At 39.0% G+C, this 15,760-nt stretch overlaps 1 long non-coding RNA gene across 1 annotated transcript in view; it reads right to left on the reverse strand.

The window, feature by feature from the left end:
• Nucleotides 1-1,549: 1,549 nt before the first annotated feature.
• The window catches only part of LOC127492757 (uncharacterized), a 35,718-nt gene continuing 21,507 nt past the window's right edge, over nucleotides 1,550-15,760 (reverse strand). The window contains exon 3 of the long non-coding RNA XR_007922487.2: nucleotides 1,550-1,630. This is a non-coding gene — a long non-coding RNA (uncharacterized lncRNA). The remainder of the gene's footprint in view (nucleotides 1,631-15,760) is intronic.

The following is a 15,760-nucleotide window of genomic DNA, read 5'->3' on the forward strand; positions in this document are numbered from 1 at the left end:
CAATATTGTATCAAATGACAGATGTTTTTAGAGCTGGGAGCAAATTATATCAGAAGACTTGGATGATGTTTACAAAGATGTTGCTTTGCCTATAAATCTCTCCTAAACATTTAAGTCTTTTAAAATAATAAAAGAATTGGGAAAAAACTAGAGATATAAAATTAGTAACACTTTTAGTATTGTACATAATCTTTCAACTGACAAACCTATAAATACTGCTTGATTCTTCCGGTGAATGAATGGATGCATAATAGTACACAGTCATAGCTTCCATAGACTGCCATGTTGAGATACTTACTATGAGACAGCTCAGGAAGAACACAAAGGCAATCGGCTGAACATGTTTCATAACACATAAGGAGTGAATATGTGCACACACATGCTTATTGTGTCTTATTACTAAAACATATATGCAGGGGCAGGCATTGTGATGCATTGTGTCACTTGGGACACCTGCATTCTATATCTGAGTGCCTGAAGCCAGCACGCCCCTCCTCTTCCAATTCAGTTTCCTGCTAATGAACCTAGGAAGCAGTAAACACTAACCCATGCATTCAGGTTCCTACTACCCACATGGAAGACACAGTTGGAATTCCTGGCTCCTGAGTTCAACTTGACCCAGCCCTGGATGTTGCAGCCATGTAAGGAGTAAAGCCCATGGAAAGAAGATCTCTTTCTCTCTCCTTTCACTCTGCCCCCTCCCTTTCTCTCTCTCTATATCCTCTCACTCTGTCTATCCCTCTCCCTCTGTCACTATGCCTTTCAAATAAATAAAAAATATATACCTATTTTAAGTGGGCTTGCTTTACAATCACCTACATACATGAAAGAGCATCCGCACCCACAACTTGGAGACATGGATAAAGGGGCATGGATTGGGTGTGTAGTGAGGGGTGGGTGAGCTGTGTATAAAACATTAAACCTCAACAGTAAATTTACATATTGCAAGGAAATGAAAGAAACAAAGCACACAATGCCCACATTTGCATGTAAAGCAAGAACACTGTTTTGCTATTATTTATTAAAACAATGGCTGGAATTAATTCTTTTATTATTATTATTATTATTATTATTAGACAGGTAGAGTTATAGACAGTGAGAGAGAGAGAGAGAAAGAGAGAGAGAGACAGAGAGAAAGGTCTTCCTTCCATTGGTTCATCCCCCAAGTGGCTGCCATGGCCAGAGCTGCGCCTATCCAAAGCCAGGAGCCTGGTGCTTCCTCCCGGTCTCCCACGCGGGTACAGGGCCCAAGCACTTGGGCCATCCTCCTTTTCCCTCTCGGGCCACAGCAGAGAGCTGAACTGGAAAAGGAGAAACCGGGACTAGAACCCAGCGCCCATATGGGATGCCAGCGCTGCAGGCAGAGGATTAGCCAAGTGAGCCAAGGCGCTGGCCCCTGGAATTAATTCTTGAAACAAACTTCAGGAAAGAAGAATTAATAATGTTTCCACTTGAAATATAAATACTCCAACATTTATAGCAATTAGCTCATTCATATTAGGGAAGCAGTATATCTGAGTTTTAAACCCACTTTTACCCCAAAACTTACTGAATCAGTACATTGCTCTGCATCAGTTTTCTTATTGTGAGTTTTTAGGGTGTGTGTGACTTCCGGGATCTTCACAGTGACCTAGGAAATGTTGTCATTGATTATCAGTAAGTCCCTTTTGAAAAATCAGATAGATAGATTTAGAAACATAAGAAATGTAAATATAAATATAAGAAATTTAACCCATTGTTTTTGGTAGTGTGGGGAGCAACCCGGACTGGACTGAGTTACTGGAATTAAGACTTATTCTATGCATCTGCTCTCCCACAATATGGTGCTGGGAGAGGAGAAAACAGCTTCTACGCAGCTGCCTCTTGCCAACTTGAGTGCTGACCTCCAGGAGCTGATCCTGCTCCTGATTGGAGGAGAGCAGCGTACTCGGCATGTGGGTAGCAGAGTTGGGATTGGCGGAAGAGGACTATAAGGGAGGAGAGAGACAGCATGCACCAGGAACATCTAAGGGGAACATCTGAAGGAACACCTGTGCAGCCCCCAAGAGAGCCGGCTGGCGGTGTGCCGCTCCCCCGTGGAAGTGGGGAATGTGGCAGGGGGAACCGCCCTTCCACGGAGGTGTAAGGGTCCGTAGCCAACCTGGGAAGAACCAGCAGCAAACCCGGGGAGGGCCGAGCAGACGAAAGAACAGCGCAGGGTCCTGTGTCGTTCCTCCACGAAGAGGGGGAGCGACAGGAAGAATACTATATGCTTCACCAACAAGCAAATTCTCATGTTGTATAAAATACATTAAATTTACTCTGATATGGAAGTCATTTCAAAAACATGGACTCAATCTAAGTGGAATTATTGAAGTGGGTCCCCATTGGAAGATGGTAACAACCAAAACCATCTGACACTTTTCTACTGTAACTCATTTTTCTAAGCTTTCTTTTTATTTTAAAATTTCACTGTAGCTGACATGCGCTTGCTGTCAAGTAATACAAAAGCACATTTTTTAAATTGTATAATGTAGGCATTTGTTGAGGTCAATAAAATTTCATATCCTGGGGCAAAACCTAACCTGTCCTGCATTAGACTCTTATTTGGTTTAACGGTTTGGTTTTGTTTTATAATCATGATTCTCTACAGGTTCTCTAAAGATTTTCTTTTACTTCATTTCATTTCTAAAGTTATATTTTCCTGTGAAATCATATATTAGATATTTTAGAGTGCAACAATATTTAAATATATTCCATCTTCCATATATACATGCACTTCTTCCTTTTAATTTGAAATGCAAGCACTACTGTATAATTATTATATCGTATTTGAAATTCTGTTTATCAATTATATTTACAAAAAATAATATTTTAGTATAAATAGATACAACTATTGCTTTAAAATCTATGCAGTTATTTCTTTTTACTAATAACTAAGCATATTAATACTATTTTAATAATAGGTACTGTTATTTACCCTATTTTAAAAATAACAGTCCTCCAACATTTAAATTTTTCCATCTTACTGTTATTCTAAAAGTGCTTATTGCATTTTCCTTAACTATACTATATTTGTGGGACAAAAATCAAGATAAAAAGTGAACATTAGATTGTAGTTTTTGATAATTTTTCTTCACAGAACAGATAATTCTTTATCAAAATAAAGTTAAATCAGAGATGAAAGAAAATATTTTAATGCATGCTCTTGAATATAATTTATTATTTTATTAGGTAAATTTAATATCCTTGTAACATCTTGTGTACAACTTAGGTATAATTCTGTAAATTTTATCCTATTCTATAACACACTAAAATACAACCCAATCAAAATATCATCAGTACAAGCTGGCCTTCCTTCCTACCCTTCCTTCTTTTAGTTTTTTGTAATTAATATATTAAATTATTTGCTTATTTTTGATAGTTGCAAATGAATTTCCATTCTTTTGATAAAATATATCTGGTGACCAAAATACCCTATAAAATTGAAGGAAAATATAAACTGGTATTTTTTCTAATATTAACGTTTTAAAGATATATTTATTTATTTGAGAGGCAGCATTACAGAGAGAGGGAGAGAGGGAGAGGGAGAGAGAGAGAGAGAGAGAGATATCATTCACGTGTTGGTTCACTCTGGAAATGGCCCCAATGGCCAGAGCTGGGCTGATACAAAGCCAAAAGCCAGGAGCTTCTTCCAGGTCTCCCACATGGGTGCAGGGGCCCAAGCACTTGGGACATCCTCTGCTGCTTTCCCTGGCCATTAGCAGGCAGCTGGGACTTGAACTGGTGCCTATATGGGATGCCTGCACTTCAGGCAGAGTCTTAACCTACTATGCCATAGCACCAGCCCCACCAATACATAGAGAGTGAATATATTTTGGCTTTGAATATTATTTATACATAGAGAGTGAATATGTTTTGGTTTCGAAAAGTGTGCAATCATGATTTAACTATCATTGTGTTCAATTCAATAAGATTCTCTTGAACATAGAATTTACAAGTTTTAATGAAGTATATTGCAGCTTTAGAGAATTACTTTCTTCACGTTAAGAATATTAGTTTGAATGACATGGCAGCCATAGTACAGAGAAAAGGGTGCTTTATGACAAATTGATAAGAGAATGTGCAGTAGTGACTTAAGGATGACTCAATGATTCATAGTTTAAACTCAGTGAAGGGAAGGTTAAGGTAGGGAGCATTGATATATAAAGTTTGCATGTGCTTTAGAAATCTTACTGGAACTACTGAAAATAGAACTGATTGTTAAACCGAACAGGAAAAAAAAAAAAAAGCTGTCTGGGCTGGAGATTTTGAATAGGAAGCTATTTTCAGGTACATATATGAAGTCAGAGATTCTAGCTGAGAGTCCTAGATGCTGACAGGGACTCACAGAGGGAAGTGCCACAGAGAAAAGGTTAAGAGAGCCACAGTCTAGGATGATATTATGCCTAACAGAAGAACAATAGCAAAAGCAGGCATATTTCAACAGTAGGTGAGTCTGTGTGGAACACTGGGCTAAGTCGGTTACGACTAGGAGCATGTGCTTAGCCTAACGAGTAACATGTCTGTGTCCCACATCAGAGTAGTGCAGTTTGATTCTTGCTCTGGCTCCTGAATCACCTTGCTTGCTAACGGAGACCCAGGAGGCAACAGTCATGGCTCACGTAGCAGGGTCCCTGCCACCCATGTAGGAGACTGGATTGAGTTTCCATTTCTTGACTTCCATCCAGCTCCCTCTCCACCCCCGTAGATAAAGACTGGGGCTAAAAATCCTGATCACCTTCATTTGTTGGAAACTACAGTGGTGGCATTGTGATCCTTTGGGGTATTAACTATAAAACCTGGAACGATTTGAGGAGGAAAGAAGTTGAGGGGGAAAACGTTTCCCATGAAGTTTTACTATGAAAAAAGAGTCAAGAATTAGAGTAATCTGAGAACAGGGGATAAAATGCTAGACTCTTCTTATATTGTGAAATAATTTTAGACCCAGGGAAAGATTGTAAAGGTAATACATAAGTTCCCATATATACTTTGAGAGACTTAACAAAAATGTTTCTTATGAGTGATACATGAGTAGTTTCAAAAGCTTTTGTAAGGATCCAATTGACAAGGTAAGTTAGGAAATTCATATGCTTCCTGAGGACTGTGGAGAGGAATTAATCTCTGATTAACGGTGGGAGAAGAGAAAAGCCATGCATGCCCATGGCAGGGTTTTTGTGGATTTGGTCTGAGCATAAAGAGGCTGTCTCCAGAGGCATTCAATATTTTCAATGTAGCAGATGGAAAAATCTTATCACCTTGAAGTGCAAGGGAACCTGAGGCTACGAAAGCTCTAAAAGGATTAAACAACTTAGAACTTTTCCTTCATCAGTTACAGTGAGAATGTGTGAGAAGCAGGGAGTAGGTCAGCCTTATAGTTGGAGACCATCAATTCACCTGCCTGGATTCCTGACTTTTTGTACAATACCTCAGAGCTGCCATCCACCCACAGAAGGCAGTTTGAGGAAAATGGCCAGAGGTGAGTGTGGCTGGGCCGATACAGTGAGAGAAAATCAGGCAAAAGCAGTTTCCAGCTTTAGCAATAGAGATTTGGATCAGAAGTCAAGAAATTTAAAAGAGAAGTAGAAATGAGGAGAAAATTCTTACTGACAGAAAGAAGAAGAAATGTAACTGAACTGGAAATCCTAGAGAGGGGAATGGGTAAGGCTAGGGTCATGGACTACAAAAGGCAGACTATGGAAAATCATCGTAAACTCCCTTTCCGGACTGATTTCCGTGTGGTTTAGTCAAGCATATAAATACACATTGCAAGTTTCATTAGATTTTCTTAAATATATGCATCCATTTGAGGAAAATGATATATTTACAGTACCAAGCATTCTCAGTGGAGAGCATGTTCAATATTGCAGTTCATACAAACCTTATTTTATGTCACTTTGCAATGCCGGGTTGTTATTTGCAGTATAAATTTCAATTGTCTGCACAATTCTCATTCCTTCCTTGTTCACTGTGATGTCTCAAGAAAATTAAATGTTTAAGTCACCAAATTGATGACTGCTTCGTTAGCTATTGAGCAGAATTCAATAACAGGGGCTACATGGTCTGTCAGTAAAAAATACTTTACTCTGCTTATCTGTCTACTTGAGCCTATAATTAAATCTTATGTAGACTTTTGCTGGCATATTTACTTTTGACACTTTAAAAAGTACTATCTATTATTATGTATATATTACTGGTCTTCTGAATTTTAGTTTTCAATGTCACTTATGGATTAAGAAAAAAATACAATAGTCTAACAGAAAAGTTGTCTTTTTTTCCCTCTTGGTCAGCATATTGTGAGGCTATCAAGAAAGAAAAATTAAATAAACTTTACACATTCTAAATTTTCATGATATATAGTTGATCGCCAGCATCATCTACCAATGTTATATCTATTGTAAATCAATATTTAATGTAAGAAGCCAAGATAAGCACAGGCTAAGCAGATCAAATTTTGATTAAAATACATGTGGCTCCCATATGGGATCTTTGGATTTCTATACTATTCTTTATTCATCAGTTATGTTGAAAGGAGCCAAGAGCCGCCATAAAAAATGGCCTTAATAAAACAGTCCTGGGAAATGGGGAGTAAACTAAGTTCACAGAGAAAGCAGATAGCTACTACCCAGAGATAAGGGCTACTACCCAGAGATAAGGGCGACAGAACATCCTGGTATGCACCTAAGCCCCCTCCCCTGTGCTTGTTCAAGCTTAACAAAGAAACCGTGAGGCACGTAGGGCACGTAGCCATCCCTTTCTGCTCTTCAAGGACAACCTCCCCTTGTCCAAGCTTAGACACGTAGGGCACGTAGCCCCCGTTTCTCCTCCTCCTCGACGACCTCCTCCCCTTGTAGTTACCCAATAAACTTACGCCACCCTATGATATGTTAATTTTGTGGTTTTGCCCCTTAAAAGCTGTGTGAGATAGCTGCTCGGGGCTCCTCTCTCTTTCTCGCTGCTTGCAGCAGCAGAGGGCCCATTTGCGCAAATGAAATAAAATTACCTCCTGTTCTATTGCATCGTCTGGTCTGGAGTCTGTGTTTCTGGGGTCGTCACAAGAGGACACCGCTTTTGGGGTCCTACAATGTCATGTTGAGTAATTAGTCACATGACTGTGTTTTCTCATCTGAAATGTGTATATGGTAAGACCACAGATCTCAAAAAGGAGCTGAATGGACTTATTTTCAGTTATTAGCAACAAAGTAATTATACCTGATGTAGAAACTCTTGAACAATTTATCATAGAAGAAAGACTTATATACAGCTGAGAATTCTGAATATGGGTGTGCATAGTTTACTTCATTTGTAAGTTACAGTTTTATAGGACAAAGTACAAAACTTCAATGAACAGTTTTTCTCCATTTTTCAACTGAGAATTTCAATATCTAAGAAAGCCATTCTAAGAGTATAATGATGGATTCTTCAGATTATTTTGTTTTCCATCCAAGGAAGAAACAAAGTGAGATCCAAGGAAATATAAGACAGTGTTCATTACTTTAAGCGCAAGAGGGCAATACTATGTTGGACCATAATGTTCTGTAAGTGTGGATTTGAATATACTTGGAATCCAGTTGCAACAGAAAAGAAAAAAAAATCTGTTATAATGGAAGAGAGCATTACACATAGCGAAGTTCAGGGAGCAGGTTTCCATGTCGTTTTCCCATTTTCCTCTTTCTCTTTTAGAAGTAATATTATGTCCTACTTCTGTGATGAGAATTTCCAATAATATTTCTACACACACATATCCTTTATTTACTCATAGTTGTGAACTAGTGCCATATTATAAAAAGGGATAAGATTGTAAAAGGAGAAAGATGTAATGAAGAGGGAGAAGATTAATGGAAGGAATGGAAACAGGTTTAGATAAAGAAAAATGAAGAAGTCATATAAATTCATCATTATAGTTTGATGCAAAATTCCCCAAACTGGTTAAACCAACATTTGCAAAAGTGCTACTTTATGTAAAACATTATTTGTCAAGCACAAATTTATGATGTTCTGAGATTGTTGGGTGGAATATCAAGTAATGTATCAATAAATCACCATCAAATATACTGAAATATCTTCTCTACAATGCACAATTCCAAAAAAAAAAAAAAGAAAAAAAAAACTTTAAAAGAACTAATTTAGGTCCAGCACAGTGGAATAGCTGGGAGAGCAGCCACCTGCAGTGCTGGCGTCCCATATGGGCACCAGTTCAAGTCCTGGCTGCTCCACTTCCCATCCAGCTCTCTACTATGGCCTGGGAAAGCAGTAGAAGATGGTCCAAGTCCTTGGGCCCCTGTACCCATGTGGGAGACCTGGAAGAAGATCCTGGCTCCTGGCTCCTGCCTCCTGCCTCCTGGCTTTGGATTGGCTCAGCACCTTTAAAGGTGTTGTTCTATTATGTTCTGGCTTGCATGATTTCTGAAAGACAGATTTAATGCTGTCCCTGGGGCCGGTGCTGCGGTGCAGTAGGTTAATCCTCCTCCTAAAGTGGCAGCATCCCATATGGGTGCCATTTCTAGTCCCAGCTGCTCCTCTTCCAATCCAGCTCTCTGCTATGGCCTGGGAAAGCAGTAGAAAACAGCGCAAGCACTTGGATGCCTGTATCGATATGGGAGACCCGAAAAAGCTCCTTGCTCCTGGCTTCGGATCGGCCCGGCTCTAGCCATTTTTGGGGCCATTTAGGGAGTGGACCAGTGGATGAAGACCTCTCTGTCTCTCCCTCTCCCTGTAAGTCTACCTCTCAAATAAATACATAAATAAATAAATCTGACCCTGTTTTTGTATAGAAGTGTTTGCTTAACCACTTCTTAGCTTCTTCTTTGAAGATTTTTCTTTTTTTTCTTTCTTTTTTTTTTTTGGTTTTCTTCAATTCTCATACAACATGCACAAGTGAAGTATTCTTGCGTTTCATTTTTGTAAGGTTTTTATTGTTGTTATTGTGCTATTTATCCTGCTTGATGTTATTACATGCGTGGTTTTGTGTCTGTCATTTATGACAGAGCATTAGTAGCCATTATTACTTCAAATATTTACGTTCCTCTGTTCCTTCCCTCCTTGACTTTCTGTTATTCTCCTTAGGTTAATACTGTATATTTTGTAATTTTCAACAATACTTGAGTATTTTGTTTCATTTCTTCCTTCCTTTCTTCTCTATGCATTGCAGTGTTGGAAGTTTCTATAGAAATATCTTCAAGCTGACTGATTATTTCCTCAGCCATGTCCCTTCCACTAGGAACTTCATCGGAGGCATTCTTTATTTCTGTCACAGTGCCTTAGTCTGTTCAAACTTCTTTAATGAGTTACTACGAACTGGATAGCATATCAACAAAAGAAATTTGTTTTTCGTAGTTTTAAGTGTCAAGATCAGGGCACCAGCATGCTCCATGTCAAATGAGGGCATATTCTCCATAGAAGGTGCTTCCTACCTGGGTCCTTACATGGTAAACCAGGTAAACAAGCCCCTTAGCCTCTGTTATAAGGAACACTGATCTTGTTCATGATTCCTCCATCTCCATGACCTTTCTCCACCACCTGCTGGTTAGGATTTAGGATTTCAAAATAAATTTGATGGGAAACAAACGTTCATATATAGCATTCAGTAGTTTTTTTTTCTTCTTATTTCTAACATTTCCTTGTGATTCTGTTACCGGTGAATGGCAGGGTTCTTGTCTGCACTCAAGAAAGAATTCAGGCGTGAGACAGAGTAGTGGAAAGTAAAGTAACAAAGTTTATTAGGGAAAGGACATCCATAAGAACTGATGGGCACCTCTCCTGACAGAACATGAGAGAGTGCTCAGTCGCTCAGACTTGGAGGAGGAGCAAGGTTACATGGTTGAGTGGAGAGATTACACCTGGGCAGGCAGGTGGGTGACTCAGCTTAGAGGCAGAGGGCAGAGGGCTGAGCACACAGTCTGGTTGAGGCTGGGGGTTTTTAAGGAGTTGGGTCTTTGTCTTCACACATCTCCTCCTGAAACAAAGGATTTTTATGGATGTAAATATTAAGAAGCTCCTATTTGAGTTTTCCCCTGAAGGTATCAGACAGGAGGAAACTTAGCTGGCACAGTCCTAACCCAGGATCTGGAGCAGGGTATTTGAAATTCAGATACTGGGCTGTATCTGGACGATGGTGGAAGATTCTCAGGCAGAAGTGGGGGGGACCCCCACCTGGCAGGTTATTGGGTAAAAGGGGACAGGGCAGGATGCGAATACTGGGCTGTCCCTTAAACATTATCGGGATGACTTTGAGATGAAGATGCATATGCTGGACATAGATGCCTTTGTCACACACATACAAGCTCATATCTGGCTTCCTACCTAACAATTCTTTCTTAGATTTTTCAATCCACATGCTTTCATTGTCCATCAGGTTTGGCTTATTTTCAACCTTTCCCATTACAGTCATTTACATATTAATCATAACTATTTTAAGTACCCACTCTGATAACTACCAAATCTTTGCCACATCCAATATTTGTTTTGATGATTCATTTTTCTGTTTAGACTGCATGTTTTTATCAATTACATCCTGCAAATTTTTTAAAATATATTTATTCAAAATACAAAGGCAAAATCCTGTCTGCTGGCTTATTTGCCAAATGCCTTCAACTACTGGGGTTGGTGTAGTACTGAAGCCGTTAGCCAGGAACTCAGTACAGGTCTTCCATGGATGTCAAAGACATTCAACCATGTGAATCATCACCTGCTTCCCAGGTTCTTCATTGAAAAGAAGCTGGAATTGGGAAGACAGCTAGGACTCAAACCCAGGTATATCCATGTGGGATGCAGTTGTCCTAACCAACATCTAAACCACTCTACAAAATGTGCATATTTATCTTATATTGTTTCATTGAAATCCACCTTTGATGTACTGGGTATAGGAAACCGAATTATATTTGATTTTATTGTGATCTTTTATTCTTTTCTGCCTAGAATTTATATTGTCTTTATTGTAGTCATATTGTCAGAGGCCAAAATTTCTCTCAAGCCCTGATTTTTGTTTTACCTGTTCTTATTTGGTTTCTCTAGAATTACAAAGTTATTTTTAAGGTAGGCTTGCAGTGATTTTAGTTGTAATCTTTTTTTAAAAAAAGATTTAGTTGTTTATTTAAGAAAGCTACAGAGAGAGGGATTGAGAGAGAGAGAGAGGAATTTTCCATCTGCTGGTTCACTCCACAAATGGGTACAACGACCAGGGCTGGGCCAGACTGAAACCAGGAGCCTGGAACTCCACCCTGGGCTCCCATATGGGGCTTCTTCTGTTGCTTTCTCATGCACATTAGCAGGGAGCAGGACTAGAAACAGAGCATCTGGGTCTTGAACCAGTGCCATAAGAGATGCTGGCATTGTGGGCTGTAGTTTAACCTGCTGTGATGCAATACCTGCCTGTGTAATCCTGTTTTTGTTAAAAGGCCCTATTGATGTGGCCACAGGGAAAGGAAGGATTAAGTATCCTACAGTTCTGCAGTCTTTCAGAAAGCAACTATCCCCAGGCTATGGCTCTCCTAACTCTCACAGCTTTGCTCCTCTCTCCGTACCTGAAACAGAAAGACCCAAAGAGCCTAGAGTTGGATATTTCACTTCCATCAAGTAGATTAGTCTTCAATAAATCCAAGTTTGGGGTAAAATAGTTCCCTTTGACAGCAAGCCTTGTTAAGAAGAACAGAGAGATCTTGGCATACTTACAAATACGTACTGTTCCCCTTCCTTGTTGGAAGATGGGAGGATTCTTCTCACAGTGAGAACCTGGTGGGGTTCCTGAGGTAAAACTAATCAAAGACTAGGACTACGTGGAGATTTCAGCTCTCCAGCAAGATGACACAGAACTTCCAAAAATTGCTTGATTATAACCTATTGCGACCAGGATTGGCAGCAGCACTGGGGTTCTGCCCCAGGCAGCTGTTCTTGAGAAGCCACACTTCTCTGTGTTCACCTGTCTCTTGAGCTGTAAGGGCAGTGATTTGTACCGCGACTTCAAACCTGTGGTCCATGGAAGAAGAGCTATTGATTTTTAGTGTGCCTTTTTTCCTTCTTATTAGGCTAAGAATGACACCTTCCAAACTCTTTACAGGTTAGACTGGAAACCTAAAGTGTAATCCCCATAAACCCAAAATTAAGTTATTAATTCCTATTTTAGATGCTCAAGTATCTCTTAGATTTGCAACTTGCAGTTGTTTAAAAGTTATCACTTGTCGAGCCGGTCCGGTCCGGTCCGGTCTGGTCCGGTGCCGCTTCCTCTCCCTCCACCTCGGCCCTCCCGGCGGCCCCGAGACAGGCGCCTGCTTCGGGGTGGGAGCAGCGGCGTGGGAGGCGCGCCTTGCGAGGCCCACGGGGTCCTGCTTTGGCGCGTGAAAAAAAAAATAAATAAAAGTTATCACTTCTTAATTTCTTCAGTGTAAAATTTATGTTTCATTTTAACCCTTCCTCAAAAGATACATCTTTATATAGTAGCCAGTTTGGCTAACTTTTCAACAGTCTATTCATTTTATTTTAAAGGTTTATTTGTTTATTTTTTGAAAGGCATAAATACTAAGATAGAGAGAGAAAGAGAGAGAGAGAGGTCTTCCATCCACTGGTTCGCTTCCAAAATGGATGCAATGGCCAGGGGCTGGGCAAGACCAAAGCCAGGAGCCAGGAGTTTCTTCCAGATCTCCCATCCAGCTGCAGGGGCCAAGGACTTGGGCTACCTTCTGCTGCTTTTCCAGACCCATTAGCAGGGAGCTGGATCATTAAGTGGAGCAGCCTGGAGTCACTTTGAGTCCAGTTCCAGCTTTCCTGTTTATTGGCATCTCGGAGGTAGCAGCGATGGTTCATACACATGGGCTCCTGCCCACCTACCTACCTGGGAGACAGGGGTTAAGTTCCTGAATTCTCGCTTCAATCTGGCTCGGCCCTATCTGCGACAGGCATTTGACAAGTGAAGCAGCAGATGGAAGACTGGCCTGTCTCTCTTTCTCCTTCAAATAAAATAAATAAACCGTTTTTTGAAAAGTGATAAATTTAGAATTTCAACCACATTTTTCTGACGAGGAGATATGAACTTTTAGGAAACAGTAATAAAAAAGCATAAAAATAATAATAAGTAAGACATTCAGTACTGACCAGAAGAATATCATAATTTTCTTTATCATCAGAGTAAGGCACATTTTTTACTCGAAGAGATTTGTCTTCTCTTTCATTAATGCAGAGTTTGAGGATAGCGGCATGTGGCTTCCCAGTTATCATTAGAGCTACTACTGCACTTAACTAATGAGCTGGTAATAGCAGACCTGCAGAGCATGCCTTTCAGGCATGCTGTCAAGTGCATCCCACAGCGGTAGAAGACAATGGTACCCCTGAGCCAGGGGTAACATCAGTGGGGCAGATGAAATGAGGAGTTATGCTCACAGGCTTCCTATTTATGGATACCTTCTTACGAAGGATGAGAAGAGAAAAGATATTTTGAGGCAGAGCTTGCCATCGATCAGGACCAGAATGCTTGGAGGTGAGGAACGTTTGGCTTCTGCAAGAAGGGCAAAGCATCTACATTTCAAAAGCCTTGCATCACATAGCTGTTTTGCCTTCAAGCATAAGTGAAGATCAAAGAGGTAAAGAGATTTAGTGGCATGCATTTGATAGGCTCTTGTTTTCTGAAAAATAAATCATATGATAAACTAATAATAGAAGACAACAGACATGAAAACTCAAAGGGAACTGTGCTGTTTATCCTCATTTATAACATCCTTTGATGAAATTATTTTGGGGTTTTTGAATATGCTTTAGGCTTTCAGCTATCTAACTATAATCCTGATAAATTGACCTGTTCTAATTTTTTAATTTTGTTTTCTGGTTCTTCATTTTGTATGGCATCAGTATTTTAAAGGTGCTACTTGATAAATAAAATAAAAACAGGGCAACAGATAATTTATCACAGCTTGATACATTTATTCCAGATAGAGAAAATTCATTTTGTGACCACCAAACTATCAAAATTGGACACTCTTTTTATAGTTTTGCATATGCCCATTAAATACAATATTTTCTTAACAAACATCTAACGAGTGTAAATTCATTACACTTAAAGGCTCTCCAATTTAAAAATTTCAGATACTTGATCTGTTCATTCTTGGACTCATTTCTCCAAATACAACCTAAGTAGAGACAAAGCTTGTTAAATAGAATTTGTTTTCTTTTGGTCACCTTTACTCATAGCTTAGTCTCATAATGGAAAACAAGCCTCACTATAAAAGAAAGTATCGGGAGGTTAGTAACAAGGCCATGTAATTTGGTTCAAAAATTGAGACTTCAGTAGTCACCTAGTGGAGAGGCAGGAAGCCATATAAACAGAGACATCAATTTGAAAGAGATGGCCTAAGGCATGATTTGTTCAAAGCTAATCATTTGACTCTCTCTCTCTCTCTCTCTCTGCCCCTCTCTGTCTCTCTCCTTTCTCTGTTTCCCTCTCACAGATGCTTACCTGTCTGTGAATGAGCATTGTACATCCTTTTGAAGTTTATTTCCATGCAGCATCTGTGAGAATTTTGGCTTTAGGTCTTACTTCAAAGCTTTTGTACTTAATGATAGCACAAACAGATGATTCAACAGTAACAGCACACCCTGCCAGGAAAGCAGCTCCATGTGACACAGTTTTTGATGTCCAATAGTAGCATAAATTTTCAAAGGCAAAGAAGGTACGTTAGCTGCCTGATAGGGCAGAATCAACTTTTCTGTGCCAATGCAATGATGCCAAATGGGAAAATGCAAGATTGTAATGCAACATCATCAGCAAGTCTCAAGCTGATTTCTTTTTAGCTCTAAAAGTAATTGTTTTAGAGCTTTGATTTCTTTTCCTAGAAGAAAAAGTATAGCTAATATACTATGTCACAATTTGACCACTACATATTGTGTGTTTTCTTTGTACCTGGAAATGATCTAATAATCTTATGTATTTTATCAGATAAGCTTCCACAAAAATCTAGGATAAATAGATATCTCCCATTTTAAAGATGAGGGAACTGATGTATTAAGTAGTCATGCAACTTTTCACAGATTACATAGGCAATAATTGATAAAACACAAAATAAGCCCAGGCCGACTCACTCTATAGCATGGAGCTACTATGCTACATTGTCACAAGAATATTTCTGAAGTACCAGTGTTGCTATGTATCTCATCAATATCCATTTTTTAATGCCTTTCAATAAGTATGAAAGATTGAATAAGAAATACCAATAAAGGTCATATACATTTATGTTGTACATTAGGAATTTAGATTCACTGTAATAAATACACCCCAATGGACAAATAATTAAAATTTGAACTACATAAATGAACTGATTTTGGATTTTTTTTGAATTAAAGACCTTGGGGCATTTTCATCCTGTTTTTTCCTGTAAATAAATAAATAAATACATAAATAATGTGACTAGCAATTGAAACTTGAGCAGAATATATATAAGGCAAAGGTTATGGTTCTTAAACACACATAAAACAGACCTTTTGGATACTAGCAAGAGATAATGAAGACAATAATATGAAACCCAGGCCATGAAACTTTACTAAAAAGACTAACTCAATTACAATGCTAAGTGGCAAGTATCTCTAAGTTATTGCTAGAGATTAATAAGCTGTCCTTATTAATAGCTTTTCTAGGTGGAATTATCTGGAGAATACAATTTCATTTTGTAAATTTACTATTTTGCTGTCTTAAGGAGTATTATTGTTCATTGCTCATTTACAGTGAGATTTGAAATAGAATTATACTGAGAGAGATCACAAA

This window comes from Oryctolagus cuniculus, chromosome 14, assembly GCF_964237555.1.
Source record: "Oryctolagus cuniculus chromosome 14, mOryCun1.1, whole genome shotgun sequence".
NCBI lineage: Eukaryota > Metazoa > Chordata > Mammalia > Lagomorpha > Leporidae > Oryctolagus > Oryctolagus cuniculus.